Source organism: Notamacropus eugenii, chromosome 7 (assembly GCF_028372415.1).
Source record: "Notamacropus eugenii isolate mMacEug1 chromosome 7, mMacEug1.pri_v2, whole genome shotgun sequence".
Classification (NCBI taxonomy): Eukaryota; Metazoa; Chordata; class Mammalia; order Diprotodontia; family Macropodidae; genus Notamacropus; species Notamacropus eugenii.
In genome coordinates, this window is record NC_092878.1 from 102347548 (window position 1) to 102363814 (window position 16267).

At 37.0% G+C, this 16267-nt stretch overlaps 1 protein-coding gene and 1 pseudogene across 1 annotated transcript in view; both read left to right on the plus strand.

Annotated features, from left to right (window-relative positions):
• Positions 1 to 8852, plus strand: part of LOC140514258 (low molecular weight phosphotyrosine protein phosphatase pseudogene) — a 36239-nt pseudogene extending 27387 nt beyond the window's left edge.
• LOC140514721 (uncharacterized) overlaps positions 1 to 16267 on the plus strand; it is a 108453-nt gene that overhangs the window by 64915 nt on the left and 27271 nt on the right. The gene's annotated exons all lie outside the window — the stretch shown is intronic.

The following is a 16267-nucleotide window of genomic DNA, read 5'->3' on the forward strand; positions in this document are numbered from 1 at the left end:
GCAGAAAAAGCATTACTTAACTCATACTAGGTGATATTCTGGTATAATAATCAGTCATTAGTTCCATTGAGTTCCTAGAGGGAAATATTGAATTACATAGGATCATAGATTTAGAATGGGAAAGGAATCTCTCATTTACAAAAAGAATCTCTCATTTACAGAGAAGTTAAAATAATTAGCTCAGGATCAGATAACTAATAAGTGTCTAAGACAGAATCTGAACCCAAGTGTTCCTGACTCATCCATTGAATCATTCTGGTTGCCTTTTTTTTTATGTATATGGGCTTATCAGCATCCTTTTTAAAATGTGCCCAGAACTATAGATGGATTCTGACCAGAGTGCAGTACAGCCTTCCTAGTCCTGGACACTATGCAGTGTTTTTCTTAATGCAGCCCTAATATCACACTGTTTTTCTTGGCTAACACTAATCTTTTAGCACTCCCAAGGATCCATGAATTTAACCATTGATATGGATGAAAACCCCCATTATATCACAGGAGATAGTCTAATGAATTTCTGTGGTCACAAAACAAAATCATCTCTTGGTGATCAGCCTCTGATCATGAACCTTTATTTATCTAAGCTTGTCCGTGGTTTAAAGACATACTGCCTGAGTCTGAGCCTATTTTGGAAGTCTCCTTAGTTGTGTAGGATCTGACTAAAGTTGTACTTTCCTAATATATAACTTTCTAGGAACTCATGGTCATGATGAGATGTTGGGTAGAAGTTTACTATGGGACTGGGTTAGCAAAGAAGAGGAATGTATGTTGGAGATTGTTGGATAATACTATGTTCACTACCCTTATTTAATACCACAATCCTTTAAAATAACAGGCTGTCTTGATTCTTAATTTCAGGGTGGTAACCTATGTTATTTTATGTATTGTAAATGTTATGCTTCAGAAGATTACATTCTTGCTTTCCATGTCCATCTATAGATTGGAATGATAAATAATGATTACAGTGCAAATAGAATTAGATTAATTTTGAGTATTGGAGAATGCTGTGAAGAACCATTTTAATTAGAAAAATGACATTCAGTTATAGAAAGACTAATCCATTGATAGGATGAGCATAGTGCTTGGAATATAGCAAATATTGAATTAATACTTGTTGATTGAGTTTGCTGAATTTTCCCCTTTTTTCTTTTTCAGTTCCACCAATTTAGACTTGCTTAAAAGATTTTGACAAGTTGGAATTTTGAACTGAATTTAATAATATCAAACTGAATGGGGATAAATGTAAAATCTTATACTTGGGTTCAAACAATCAATTTCACAAGTTTAAAGTAGGGAAGGTATGGCTAGATAGCATCCATCTACAAAAAGATTTGACGATTTAGTGGATTGTAAGTTTGAAAGAAGTCAATAGTTTGATATTTAAGCTAATGGTATTTTAGACTTCATTAAGAGAAGGAAGAGGTATGGAGTCCTGGAGGAGATATTAATCCAAGTGTACTCTGCTCTGGTCAGATCACATATAGAATGTTGTATTCATTTACGGGCATCACATTTTAGATAGGATATGGCATGTTGGAGAGCAATCAGGATAGTAAAAAGGCATCAGCATAATGTGAAGATCAGTTAAAGGAACTTGACATGTTTAGCTTGGGAAAGAGAAGTCTGAGATGGGATGTGATATTTGTCTTAAAGTATTTGAGGTCTGGAAGAAGGATTAGATTCCTAGTGGTGCTTGAGGCAGGACCAGGAGCAATGGACGCAAGCTTTGAAGAGGAAGAAATGTAGGCATGATGTCAGAATCTTCATAACAACTGCAGCCATCTCAAAGCATAATGGGTTGTCTTTGGAGTTAGTATCTCAACTCTCACTGGAGGTGTTGAAGCAAAAGTGAGATAATTACTTGTTATCATCAAAACTCCTGTTTGGGCTGGGTGGCCCTTGACTTGTCTTCTTACTCTGTGATCATGTTCTATTGATTTACCTCTTTATTCCTTAAAACAAAATTAGGTTTTTATTTTGGTGACAGTTGTTTCATCACCTTCATTTCCAGATGCTTCCTTTGCCATTTTTCTAACCATTCATCGTGGGGCAGGTAGGTGGTGCAGTAGATAAAGCATCAGTGCAGGAGTCAGAAGGATCTGAGTTCAAATCTCACCTCAGATACTTGACACTTACTAGCTGTGTGACTTTGGGCAAGTCACTTAACCCCAATTGCCTCATCCTGGGTCATCTCCAGTCATCCTGATGAATATCTGGTCACTGGATTCAGAAGGTTGTGGAGGAGAAGTGAGGCTGGTGACTTGCACAGCCCTCCCTCACTCAAAACAAAGTCAAGTGCAAGTCATGTCGGCATGGTCTTCTTCAGCAATGAAGGACAAACACAGCCATTCATCAGCTCTTAAAACAAAGGATGAAAAAGAAAAAAGTGCTTTAATAAAACTAGCCAACCCATCAGTCAAATCTGAAATTATATGTGGTGTTCAACACTTCTGCAGAGAAAGGAGGTGCATTTTCTCATATAGGACTGTCTTTTGCCTCTTTTTGTATCCCTAGTACTTAGCACAGTGCCTCCTGGATATAGCTGGTGCTTAATAAATGTCTGTTGGTAAATGGTTTATTGATTGAGAGTAGTTTTGTTATTTCCTTTTACATTGTTGTTGTCATGTGCATATTGTTTTCTAGGGTCTGCTTACTTCACTTTGCATTTGTTCATATAAATCTCATTCTTCTCTGAATTCTTAGTATTCTTCTGTGATACAAACATGTTTCACTTCAATCATGTGCCACAGTTAGTTTAGCCAGTCTTCATTCAATAGACATCTATTTTGTTTCTAATACCTTGCAACTAGCAACAGGGTTGCTGTAATGATTCTGGTGCTTGGGGGACCTTTCTGTCTTTGCCTTTCTTGGCACATACACTTAGCCGTGGAATCACTGGTCATAGAGTGGTGGGCAGATATTTCAGTCGCTTTCTTAGCAAATATAAATTGCTTTCCAGAATGGTTGGATAAATTCACAGCTTTGCCAACAAAGTATCAACATGCTTGTCTTTCCATGGATCCTTTGACACTGACTTATCTAATCTTCTGTCATTTTTGCTTTGCTACCTTTTCATTTATATATTTGAGCAAAGGTATGTGACTCCTCATTTACATTCTCAGGTGCTCCTTCTTTCCCTTCCTTCCGGAAAAAGTGATATTATCCCATATTTTAATAAATGATTATTGACTGACTGACGTAGGTGATTTGAATTACAGAGGAGAGAAAAGCTTTTCTTAGAATCCCTTCCATTTGGCCACTGTCTGAAGTTTTGACTTGGCTACACAATGAATGAGTTTTGTTACTTATAATTTAATATTTTGAAAGATCTGTGATTTCATTGCTGTGAGTATATTTCTTCTACTACTCCTTAGTATAGGATATTTGTGAGTTGTAGTGGAAAAAAATCACCTAGTGATGAACTTAGCAGTGGGCCTTAGTTTGTCTCATCCTTGGATGACTCTGGAAGAATCCAACGTGGTTCCTATCCTTGAAACCTTTTCAACATGGTACTTGTGTTCTGCTGAGACAGTTATCAATAACTCAGTATAACCTCCATACCAGAGAGAAAGAGAAGGAGGAAATATATAGGCCCTGATCTCGGAGAGTTCACACCTTGGTGCAAGACCATCACAGATCAATTCAAGGGTTATAAAAACGATGAAGCCAAGCACTTCCAAACACTGAGGAAAATCTAAGTAATGGACCAATATCCTCAGGAATAGATTAGTTAGAGAAGACTTTTTCAAGGAAATAATTCTAGATCATAAAATGGTAGACTTAGAACTGATAGCGCTAAAGGAAAACTTTAGTGGAATTTAGTTATACCATTTAAAGACTGACACAGTAAAGTCCCTGCCTAATGTTGTGAACGAGTATATAACACTGGTCAACTAGGTGGCACAGCGGATGAGAGTGCTGGGCCTGGAATCAGGAAGACTCATCTTTCTGAGTTCAAGCTTGGCCTCAGACACTTACTAGATGTTTGATCCTGGACAAGTCACTTAACCCTGTTTGCCTCAGTTTCTTCATCTGTAAAATGAGCTGGAGAGGGTAATGGCAAACTACTCCTGTATCTTTGCCAAGAAAACCCCATATGGGATTTTGGCTGAATAACTGAACAACAATAAAGAATTTCCAAGTGGCTTAAAGTTATTCATTTACTTCAAGGTATGAGGGGTTGGCATGAGTTTGAATTGTTGTCTATTCACATCCACACTTGTTCAGTTTTCTGTTCTCAACGCTAGAGGTCAGTATCAACAAAGGAATGGAGAGGAACTGGTAACCAGTTATTCACATAAACTGTTTAAACTAATATAGACTCATACATAGAATTTGAAAATTGAAAGGACATTGGAGATCCAATGGAACAGTTTTTAAAAAGATAAGGAGGTAGATATGATATGAAGATATGATATGAAGATAGAAATGACTAAACTTAGCAACTGATTGATTATAGGAGATGAGGGAGAAAAAAGGGTCAAGGGGGACCTGAGGTTGCAAACATAGGGGACAGAAAGTATGGTGGTGCTGTCAACCAACAGGAAAAAGTACATTTGGAGGAAAGGAGAAGATAAGCTTCATCGTGAATATGTTGAGTTTGAGATGTTGATTGGATATGTAAATGGAGACTGCAGAGTTGAAGATAAAAACATGGTTATGAACTTGGAAGACTGGTGTTTTTTTTAAATAGAGGTAGGATTGGAAGAAGGGAAGGTTGTGAGGAAAGATAATGAGTTCAGTGTTAGACATACTGAATTTGAAATGTTTCTAGGACATAGAGTTTGAAATGTCCAATTGGCAGTAGGTGGTGGACTATATTCCAAGACAGCCTGATAATTACAAATCATGACCATTCATCTCTTTGTAAAATCTCATATTTTGTGGTCAGTTTTGTGTCTGTGTGTGTTTTGGAGGAAGGGGTGGGTAGTCATTCTTGATACTGAGAGGTATTGACCAGACTCTTTGCTTTCCCTTTTTGTTATTTCTCTTCTGGTTAGCAACTTTACTAGAGGGATTCCAGAAAAGAAAGAGAGATGGGATAGGGTTCAAATTTATAAACTTGAGGACTTGATTTTTCTGAATTCTGAAATGGAAAGATTGAAGAACAGAGTGTGATCCTGACCTTGACACTTACTAGTTATTGTATGACCTTGCATAGCTCATTGTACCTGTCTGGACTTTAGTTTCCTCAGCAGTAAGATGAAGGTGTTGGACCAGATTGAGTACAAACATCTTGTGATTCTGGAATGTTCCTCTGCCATGTCTCAAGTTATAAGACTAATAAAAAAAATTATGGATTTGGAATCAAGAGACTTCATTTTCTATCATAACTTAAATTATCCGAGCATCAGTTTCCATATCTATAAAATGGAGACGGTAATACTGTGGCCTTTTGCTTTGATGCTGCCAAAGATGACAAAGGGAAGTCAATAGATTCCAGCAGGGAGGCTTTGAGAGACTCAGAGTGATGTCTGAGCTGGACACCAGGTGGCGCGCCTCTCTACCCCTTCCCTTATAAACTTGTGGCTTCTGGACTTTGCGTCTAGAGTCATTATTAGTATTTATTATTTAATGGTAATAAAATAGGAATTGCTTCAATTATCTTGGCTTAGTTATCATTCTCTGCAGCCATCTCTCTCTCTCTCTCCCTCTCTCCCTCTTAAACTCTGCTGTCTTTCTCTGATCCTTTCTTTTTCTGTCTTTTTCTCTGTTTCTTTCTCAGTTTCTCCCCACTTATGCTACTAATTCAAGCAGCCAAGATGTGTACACACACATATTTGTGTGTATATACACAATATACATATATGTTGATATTGATCATTTTTTTTAATGGACCTGTGACTTCATTGATATAGGAAACTCCCAGTAAGGAAATTTCCTCTACCAGTGCAGGTAATATCTTTTCTCCAATTTCCAGTCTGAGCTGCTTGAGAGCCCTAACTAAGCTCAGCTCAGAGCTAGTATAGGATTGGAACTCTTGTCTTCTTGACTTTAAATTCAGCTTTTGATCCACTATGCAGCATTATTTCTCAATGTATAGGTTATTTCTGTTTTATATGTATAAAATTTCCCTAGGTTGCAATACAAAAACTCTACCTTACAGGGTTGCTGTAAGGATTGAATAAAATAATGGATGGAAAGGATTTTTTAAGTTGTACAGCCTATATAGAACATTACCCCTGAAATGAATTCAAGAGATCCAGTCCCATGTTTTCATTTTACAGATGAAGAAGTTGAGGCACAAAGCAGTGGCTTTTATTTAAGTGACTTTTCTGAAGTTAAAAAAGTTCATGGAAGAGACAGAACTTAAACTTAGAATTTCCAACTTTAGGCCCAAAACTCTTCCCCCTATACTAGGCTACTTCCCTATTCCTTTTATCATCATGTTTCTACACTTCTGTGAATGAATGAATTCGAAGGTATTTATATTAAGCATCTACTATGTGAAACAGATAAAAAAGCGAGATAGTGGCTGTCCTCAAGTATCTTATAATCTAATGATGGAGACCACACATAAAGGGTAGTGTTAGTCAAGGAAGGGAATTTTGATTTGTTCAAGTTCTAAAGGTGGTGAGAGGAGGAATAGGGCAAACAATGAACACACCTGCTTTAACCATTGGTAGTGCCAACCTAGGCACAATTCTTGGAATAAAAATTGAAGAAGAAAGGACCCTGAGGCGAGCACAAATATGGAGGCAGAACAGAAAATGACTAGGGTGAAGATGATGGTGCATCACTTCAGTGAGTGTAGAGTGAATTGGGTTCACTCCATCTAAGCATTCCTTCTGGTGATCCAATTTGAAGAGTTAAGTAAGTCATAGCGGCAGAACGAACACAATACTTTCCATTTGTGCATTTGGGAATCCTTTAGGCACTGGTACATACCTACTGCTTGCTTAGTAATTTAAATGAGAATTTTAAGGATATAGAATTTTGCCCAATTTGCCAAACAAGTACTTGCCAAATCTTTCAGCTATTGCCCTGAGGATTTATTATGTATTTATTTTGTCTTCCTAAAAAAAGATTAGGACATATGTTGGGCTGTGATTGAATCCCCGTTGACCTGTTCCCCTTCTAGTTAGGTGCTAATAAATGATTAGTGCCCCAGTCCCACTTACGAGGGGTGTTTATTCTGCAATTCCAGTGTAATCAATACTTATTGCAATGAAATAAATTGTAATTTATATATTTTGCAAAATATTTATTGTGCAGCATTTACAATGAACACTTTGCAAATAAATATTTGTATAATTTTCAAAAAATATTTGCAAATAAATATTAATTTACAATTAAATATGCACAGGATTTTTTACTTAGGAAGAGTAAAAGTACAGATATTCCCCCACCTCACACCATAGGATCATATTCTTCTCTAGACCTCCTTGATCTTTGGAAGGAGAGGGCTGATCTTAGCACGGTTTCTACATGAGATTGGTCCTACCAAATTCATGTCTAGATGGGGCATGATTGCCAGATGAATTTTCGTATTATCTAGTATTGTCCTGGGTCCTAAAAGACTCTCTTTGCTCCTCTGGGATGATGCTGGGTTGCATGCAAAACGCAGATGCTGTAATACTGAGGTACCGCTCTCCACCTAAAATGAAAGAACAGACGCCAAAGCAGGCCAGGATTCCAGGACTATATTCAGAAGGCATCTTGGCCTTGGAAGGAAGAAAGTCCAAGGTTTCTTCCTTTGTAGCATCGTCTCTTGTTGGACGCCATGAGCAAAGGCATCAAACCAAGATCACAGCAGTGGTAGAAACTAACTTGAGGCTGTCTCAGGCCTTTTTTGAAGATGCCTCCAGCTCTGACTACACAGCCAATCAAAAAGGGCTTCTGCTAACCATGTGGTTCCTAAACCAGAACCAGTTACTGAATATCTGTGCATGCTCCATGGACTCTCCATTCCTGGTAAACAAAACTCTTTCAAAAGCAGGTTCTTTGTCTTCTCTAGATGAGGGGATCCCATAGACATGATTTACTCGTGTCTTGTAGGTATATAAGTTGTCTTTGTGCTGTCTTCAGTTTTGCTGTACATTGTATTCTGTATAAAGTTTGTTTGTACATATTTGTCTGCTTGTGGTCTCCCCTGTTAGATTGGGAGCTCCTTGAGGTCAGGGACTGTCTTTTGCTTTTCTTTGTATCTTCAGCATGTAAGACAGTGCCTGACCCACAGTAACTACTTAAGAAGTCTTGATTGTCTGATTCATCAGAAAGACCAGTACAACTTTAGTGAAAATTTCAGAATATTGTATTAAACTGGGGTTAGAAAAATCTGACATTTGTAGTAGTAATGGCTGGGACCTTTCCCTTCCTGTTTTCTCTTTTGGTGGTATGTATGTAGTTTAGGTTGTTGAACAAAATTGACTGTGGGATCAGTCAGTTAGGAGTTCGTGTGGTGCATCTGCGTATGTTTCCGTAAACATCTTGGGTGACCTGTGGTTTGGTGCTGCGTTGTTAGGAAGCCAGGATATAAACTGCTTCCGAGGGGAGATGAGAATACCTGGAAATTTATCTATAATGCCTTATAGCTAATCCTTTACGCTTGGCCACACAACCAATTGCCATGTGACTTTTTTAAAAAGTTCAGTTTTATTTTATTTTCAGTTCTGAATTCTCTCTCATTTCCCCTTCCTACCCACTAAGAAAATAAGAAAAACAAACCTATTACAAATATATACAGCTAAGCAAAACAAATCCCCATATTAGCCATATTCATTTCCACCCTCCCACCTCCCAAAAGCGACTCTGAGTCTAATTCCTCTCTATCTGAAGAGGGATAGCATGTTTCATGAGTCTACTGGAACTCTGATTTTTTCCTATTGTGGTGGTCAGTGTTCCTAAGTCTTGGAAAGATATTTATATTAATATTCTTGTTGTTATATTATTGTATTATAATATACATATGTAGCATATATGTATATGAAAACATGTTATATACATATACATATATTTTATTATGCATACATATAATACATATATTATCATATATAACATATAATATTATGAATATCATATATACTATATATCATGTAGTATATAATTATATACTATATAATAGATATGGAATATATATTATATATTATTATATATAACATACATAATATTGTATTATTACATAAATCATTCTGTTTCTGCTCATTTCACTTTGCATCAGTTCATATAAGTCTTTCCAGGTTTTTCTAAAACTATTCCTTCATCATTCTTATAGCACAGTAGCATTCCATCGTATATGTATACCATAACTTCAGCCATGCCCCAATTGATGAGTGCCCTTTTAGTTTCCAATTCTTCTTCCCCACAATAAGGACTGCCATTGATGTTTTTGTACCTATGGATACTTTTCCTCTTTCTTTGATCTCTTTGGGGTATAGACCTAGTAGTGGTATTTCTGGGTCAAAGAGTATGCACAGTTTAATAGCTTTTTGAACATAATTCCAAATTACTTTCCAGAATGACTAGACTAGTTTATAATTCTATTAACAGTGCATTAATAAACCTATTTTTCCATATGCCCTCTAGCATTTGTCATTTTTCTTTTTGGTCACCTTTGCCAATCTGATGCATATGAGGTTGAACCTCAGTATAATTTGAATTGTTTAAATTTGCATGTCTGTAATTATTAGTAATTTAGAACATTTTTTCATATGACTGTTGATAACTTAGATTTTTTCTTTTGAAAACTTCCTGTTAGTATCCTTTGACTATTTATTATCCATGTCAGTTTTGAAGATTATGTAGCAGTAGGCATCTTTGTGATAAAACTCTTAACTAAGCTAGGCATTAATGTAGTTTATTAGATTTAGAAAGTAAGTACAGAACATGTACAGCTAATCATATCACTTGAAAATATATACACTTTGTGTACTAAAATGGGTCAATTTGAATAGGTCAGGAATACCATTAGATCAAAAACTAGCAGACCTTTTTGAGAGCTTAACAGATGAACAGCTTTTATTCCAATAAAGAAGGGTGTAAGATGACTCTTAGGTATTACCTGGCTTTGCTTTTATTTATTTTTCTGTAAGGTTAATGAGAAGGTATACATACACACATGCATATATATGTGCATGTATATATAATATATGTAATTATATTCTCCTATTTTTTCATAATGTAATTTCAGGGATTCATTCAAATGAAAAAATTTGGATGCCAAAAGGCATTTTTTTCATTCATTCCTGAAAGCTTTGTACTTTTCATGTGCATCTAATTTTTCCTTATAAATGAAGTCATTCCAACAGACAGTAATAGGATTGTAGAATCCACTTGATCTTTTCACACTCATTGGAACACAGATATGTTAAACAAGCTGCTACCTACATAATTTCTCATTTGATTGCACATTTGTATGAAACTCATGTACTTGAAGATATAAGCAGCTGACCTTTCTAGGTACACAACTGCTGCAAGCATTTAGCAAACACTTACTCTTTGCAAAAGCAAAATCAATTTTTTTACATAACGTCTATGCTATATAGATTGCCTGATGTAGTAAACTTATTTATTAAATACTTGGTGTGTTCCTAGCAACAGGTACTTCATCTTATTTCAAAAAAGAAATAAAGAAAAACACAATTACCACAAGTAAATGTGTCAAGCTGCTTAGTTAGGGATGTGTTTGGATGTCTGAACAAAGAGGTAAAAGTGCCCGTCATTGAGTCAGTTTTGGTCTTTTTGGCAGTTAATTAGACTTGGATCATGTCGGCATTTATCATCTAATGTAGATTACATTTGTAATCCCCATACTTTTTCATCGTTTGCCACCTTTGTCCTTGTTTTCCCGTAAAGTTTCCATAGAAGATTATGATCTGGGATTTCCACTGATGTTCTAGGGGGTATCAATGAGTCACTTGGGCTTTGATCATTTTATTTTTGTAGTTTTATGTATAGTTGATTTCCTTTCTCATATGTTAAATGTTATTAATATGCTGAAGCTTACATTCTAAGATCACTGTGCTCCATTATTTCCAGCTATAGTGTCACCAAGAGAATATTTTTGTTAATAAGATGGGTTTTGTTGCACTGAGTATTTTGTGATTATTAATAACACTGTACTTTTCTCAAATTATATCTAAGCTTCTGTCCTACTCAGTTTTCTGTCCTTCTAGTGTTGGTCCAAGATATTATTATTGATGGATTAGTTCAACAGACTGTAATTTTCATCCACTTAATTTTTTTCAGTGTGGTTGGTTAGAACATTCCCTCGTATTAATGTTGATTTCAGTAAGGAGATTTTATGTCCAGCTGGCATAGCCTTTGAGAACCTGGGGTCATCTCTGCACCATGGTTAAGGTATCAGAGCAGGATGTCTGTGGAGGTATCTCATTAGGTATAAAAAATTTATAGGTGTTACATATCTCTATGTATATAGCTTCTTCTAAAGTTTTGTTTTAGCTCCTGCTCCATCAGGAAAACCATTCAGATATATAAATCAAGTTACTTTATGATTGTGCACATTTCACAATGGGTGAATGCACAATGTGAAATTAACCAGTAATAGTAAGGACTGAAAGAGTAGTTATTTTATTTCAACTCCATTTCTTTTTTTTCCTTTTCCTTTCCCCACCCTTTCTTTTCTTGGAAACTGGGTCTCTCCATCTTTCCAAGGCTGGAAGTGTAGCAGTCCTTCTGCTGATTGGTACAGGAGTTAGAAAGACTTAGATTTATTCAAGTCTTGCCTCTGACATGTATTAACTGTGTGACTCTAGGCAAAGACTGATTTCCTTCTTTCTTTCTTCCCCTAGCACTTAGCACAATGCCTGGAATACAGCAGGAGCTTAATAAATGCTCATTGGCTGAATGACAGTCACTGCAGAGGTACAGACCAGAGCTTCAATGTCATGTAGGAGAAACAACAAAGGCCAGTGTATATAACTGGATTGCATTGTATCTGTTCAGTCATTTCAGTCATGTCTGACTCTCCATGACCCCATTTGGGGTTTTCTTGGCAAAGTTCTTGGAGTGGTTTGCCATTTCTTTCTCCAGCTCATTTTTACAGATGAGGAAACTGAGGCAAACTGGGTGAAGTGATTTGCCTGGGGTCACAAAGGTAGTAAGTGACCAAAGCCAGATTTGAACTCAGTTTTTTTCTGACTCCAGACCTCGCCATCTGTCCACTAGCTGCCCAGCTCAGGTAGTGTCTTATTTAAATACTGTATTGGTCTTACTGATGTGGGCCTTTCTTCACTGACGCAGACTACAACCTTTCCAACCTGTGTGACTCTTGTCCAAATCCTCCTCTAAATTCACTGCTGGGGGTAGGGGACATCAAGTGTTCAGGGCCTTCTTGACTTTCTCCTGACATTCTGAATGTACCAGTGGAGCCTTTGGACTGTCCTTTTGCTACAAGACAGTCAGCCTATCTTCTTTTTAAATAAAAATATCATTTTAACTTAACTCTCCGATTTTATTTTTTTCTCTGGTTCTGCTTCTTTTTTTTTCTAATTCTCAGGAACAAATGTGTTCTTTGGTCTCCTGGGTCTCCCTCCCCACCCACATCGCTTCATGTCAAAACAAGTATGCACAAGAGTTGAAAGAGATGTAGGAAGAGAAAGGGATATAATTAAAAGCAAAAATGTATGTGAATTAACCACAGCATTAAATAATGAAGTTTTAATTGTCACTTGGAAGGAACCATTAATTTCAGGTCTTCCACACCCTTTCCCTTCTCTTCCAACCCTTTGCACCTGTCCTTGGACCATCCTCAGGATAGTCTTAGAATTTCTCTGTTTTGAAGTTTGTATGAGTAGTGTAAGCCTTGGATTAAGCACGATGGACTAAATTCTAAAGAATTCTAGGGCATACTTTTTTCCCACTTAAATAACATCTTTATTTGATCTTTTATATACAATATTAATTTTAATCGTTAAAAATTACATATGGAGGACATGATTGGAAACCAGTTTTGGAGCAGCCAGTAAGTATATCATTTAGGTTAGAATCACAGAATCCTAGAATTAGAAAAGGTCCTTGGAAGTCACGGGACATAATTTCTTGCCCTAATGGATAAACCCCTTCTTTGACATCCTTGAGACGTGGTAAATTGTCCTCCAGTTGAATACTTACAGCGATGGAGAATATGAAACTCATGAAGTGGCCCATTTCAGACAGCTTTCACTGGTAATAAGTTCTTCCTTGGACTATTAACTGTCCCACTTATATTTTGTGGGAAAAATGAATTTTAGGTAGCAGGGCTGCCATTCCACTAACTAATACTGTGGACTGGCAGTCCAACTCACAAAAACAGTCATTAAAATTAAGGATCCCCTTTTAAACCAACCAAATATTAGCCACTAGATCCATGATGACTAATTCTTTCTTGACTAAGCACTTGGTCTCTCAACCACCCAGTTCTGGGCTGTGTAATGTGTAATGGATTCTATGGAACTTCTACAACTCCAAGCCTAGAGGAATTTTAAGCACCCACAGATTGAGACTAGAGTACACTTTCTAGTCTGAGGAAGCTGAGATTTAAAGTCACGAAGTGGTTGCCCCCTAGGAAGTGGGCACTGCTCACTGGTAAGTCAGTCTTAGAACTGAGGTCACTTGATTCTCAGGATGATGGTGGTGGGAATGAAAAAGACAGAAATCAGGTACTGGAAAATTTTAAAGATTTAAAGGTGGTTTCATCTTTAATCATACTACAGATTCTTTCACATATTATCTAGTTTGTTTCATTCTTTCATGTGTTTTCATCACCTAGCTAGGTCAGTTCCAAAAAATAACTTAAGGGGTTACAGTATTTATTGAGGCATATCTGAGATACTGTGCAGAAAAACATCCATTAGGTGAGACACTTCTGTGGAACCATTGCAAGACCCTTGTGATGCCTAACAAACGTCTTTAGAATATTTAAAAATAAAATTTAAAAATAGAGTTGTGAAGAACAGTTGCAAAGAGTTGAAAGGGAAAAGCATTTTTAAAAATTGCTTTTATATTTATAGAGATTAGTAATACCCATGAAGGTAAGCGTGAGTACAAAGAGTACTCTAATTGTAAGTAGGAAGGTAGTTAAAAGATTTAAATGTACTGAGTCTATTTCTACCAGTGCAAAGAGAGCATATTGTTCATCCTTTGGAAAAACATCAACTCTTTGGTGAATGGGTTGCCCATTAAAATACAGTAAGAGAAAATTTAATGTATGGATATTATTACCCAAAAGAGTTCGCTTTTATAGCATCCCTGAGTGGAAAGGCCATCTGTGCTGAACTGACTCAAAATGCCATAATAAGTCCATAACTTCAGAATCAGCTCGTATTACTTTGGTTAGAAACAAATGAGTAAAGAATGAGTAAAGAAACGTAATCTTGGAAAAGTAAACTAACATCTGTGAAACTATTATTGTTATTATTATACTCAACTAAATTGACATCATACTCAAAATTCATTGACGTAGTTGATCGAAATTCTGTTATGATGGAATTGAGTGGGCTACCATAATTATACAGAGAGAATAAGCCAGCAGGACAGGATGGATATTCAAATGCATTGATGCCACCTTGGGTAGGTGGATGTTTAAAAGTGAAAATAATTAATAACTTTGATGTCAGAAGCTCCCTCCTGATAAAAGAAGCTTGAGTCATTTTGGGAAACTAATTTTTCTCTGACTTGTTTGTTCCCATCCAGATGAATCCAGAGAATGCAGACATTTGGCTCATTCTCCCTCTACTCTGATGGAATGGAGGAATTACCCCATTTGGTTCATTTTGCCCCATTCAGGTGGCAATTAGGAATGCCAGTACCTTAGTTTCCTCAAGAGGTGGCCATCACCTCTTAAACTAGCAAGGAATTAACACGGAATAGGCTTAATTTATGCAGCAAACGATACATGTGCACAGAGCCATAAAGACCCCTTTCCCCCATTGTAATCCTTGCTACCCTTATGGCCTTCCCCTCCTCCTTAAGAAGGCAATATGGTGCCCTGCAAAGAGCAGAGATTTGGGATCAGGGACCTGGATTTAAACCCTACCTTTGCTATAGGTCTTACCTTGCTACCTGTGTGAGTTAAGAGGACCTAACTCTGACTTGGGTGACTCATTGGGCTTCAGTTTCTACATCTGTAAAATGAAGAGGTTTGAACTAGATGATCCATAAGGTCCCTTCTAGCTCCAAATCTTGTTATCCCTAACCCAATGGAGACCTTTACTGTGCCCTGGGATATCTAGAAGCCTTCAGATAAGCCTTGTCAGCAGAAAAGGACAGAATTTCCACTCATGTCCCTGCCTCCCAGTCACTCTTCCTTAGTTCCTGTTGCTTACAACTATGGTTCCACGTCCTGGTCACTCTGCTTCCACAGATATGGTGACTTCTTCCAGGAGATGGTGGCAGTGGCACTCAGGCAGTTGAACTTAGAGAAATGGACAGCGTATTTTAAGCAGAGCCAGGGTCAGGATGATTCTAGGCTATTTACTTTCTCCAGAAGTAGGTACTAACTGAACCAGATAGAGGTTGATTATGTTACAGTTTGGTCACACCTAAAGGCCATGATGGCTCTGATCTGTTTTCTCTTTCTGTTCCTTTTAATACTACAGTCCCCCTCCTCATTTTTGCTATGACATTCCTGGTTTTTTCGCCTTTGGGTTTCCTTTTAGGAGATTATTGATAGATTTTGTCGTAGCTTTGCCCTTTGTTTCTAATAGATCTGGGCATATCTTGAGATATGTTGTTCAGCATTAAATTTTAATTATAATTATGGAAGAGTCCAAGGTTTCTCAAATTATTTCTCCTTAACCTGTGGTCAGTTGTTTTTGATATCTTTCATTTTCTTCAATTTGTCAATCTTTTTATCTTGTTCCAATATTTTTTTTGCTGTCTCGTGAAGTTGTTGATTTCAGTTTAGTCTGTTCTATTTTTCAGGCCATTTTTTTGTTAAAGTTTATCACTTTCTCTTTTGTTACTCATTCTCCCTTCAATTATCTCCCTCTCCCTCTCTCTTCCTCTTCTCCCTTTCACTCATAGGTCTAATCTCAGTGCTGTTCAACCCAGATATTTTGACCTCCCTTTTTTATCTGGGCCACCTCACTCCTCTTTAGGTACCCTGGTGATTCCCCTCTTGGAGACTCACCTGAACACTGCATCAGCGTTAGCTCTGTTCTGACTCAGAACTCCTGAGCTCTGACACCAAATCTCACTTTCTCCCAATAGCAAGGATTACAGATATGTACTACTATGCCTGGTAATTTTTAATCTCTTGTAACCCTGTGAACCTTATGGAACTTCTATTTTTTCCTTTGAGTCTCTGTTTACAGTTCTTATGGAGCTA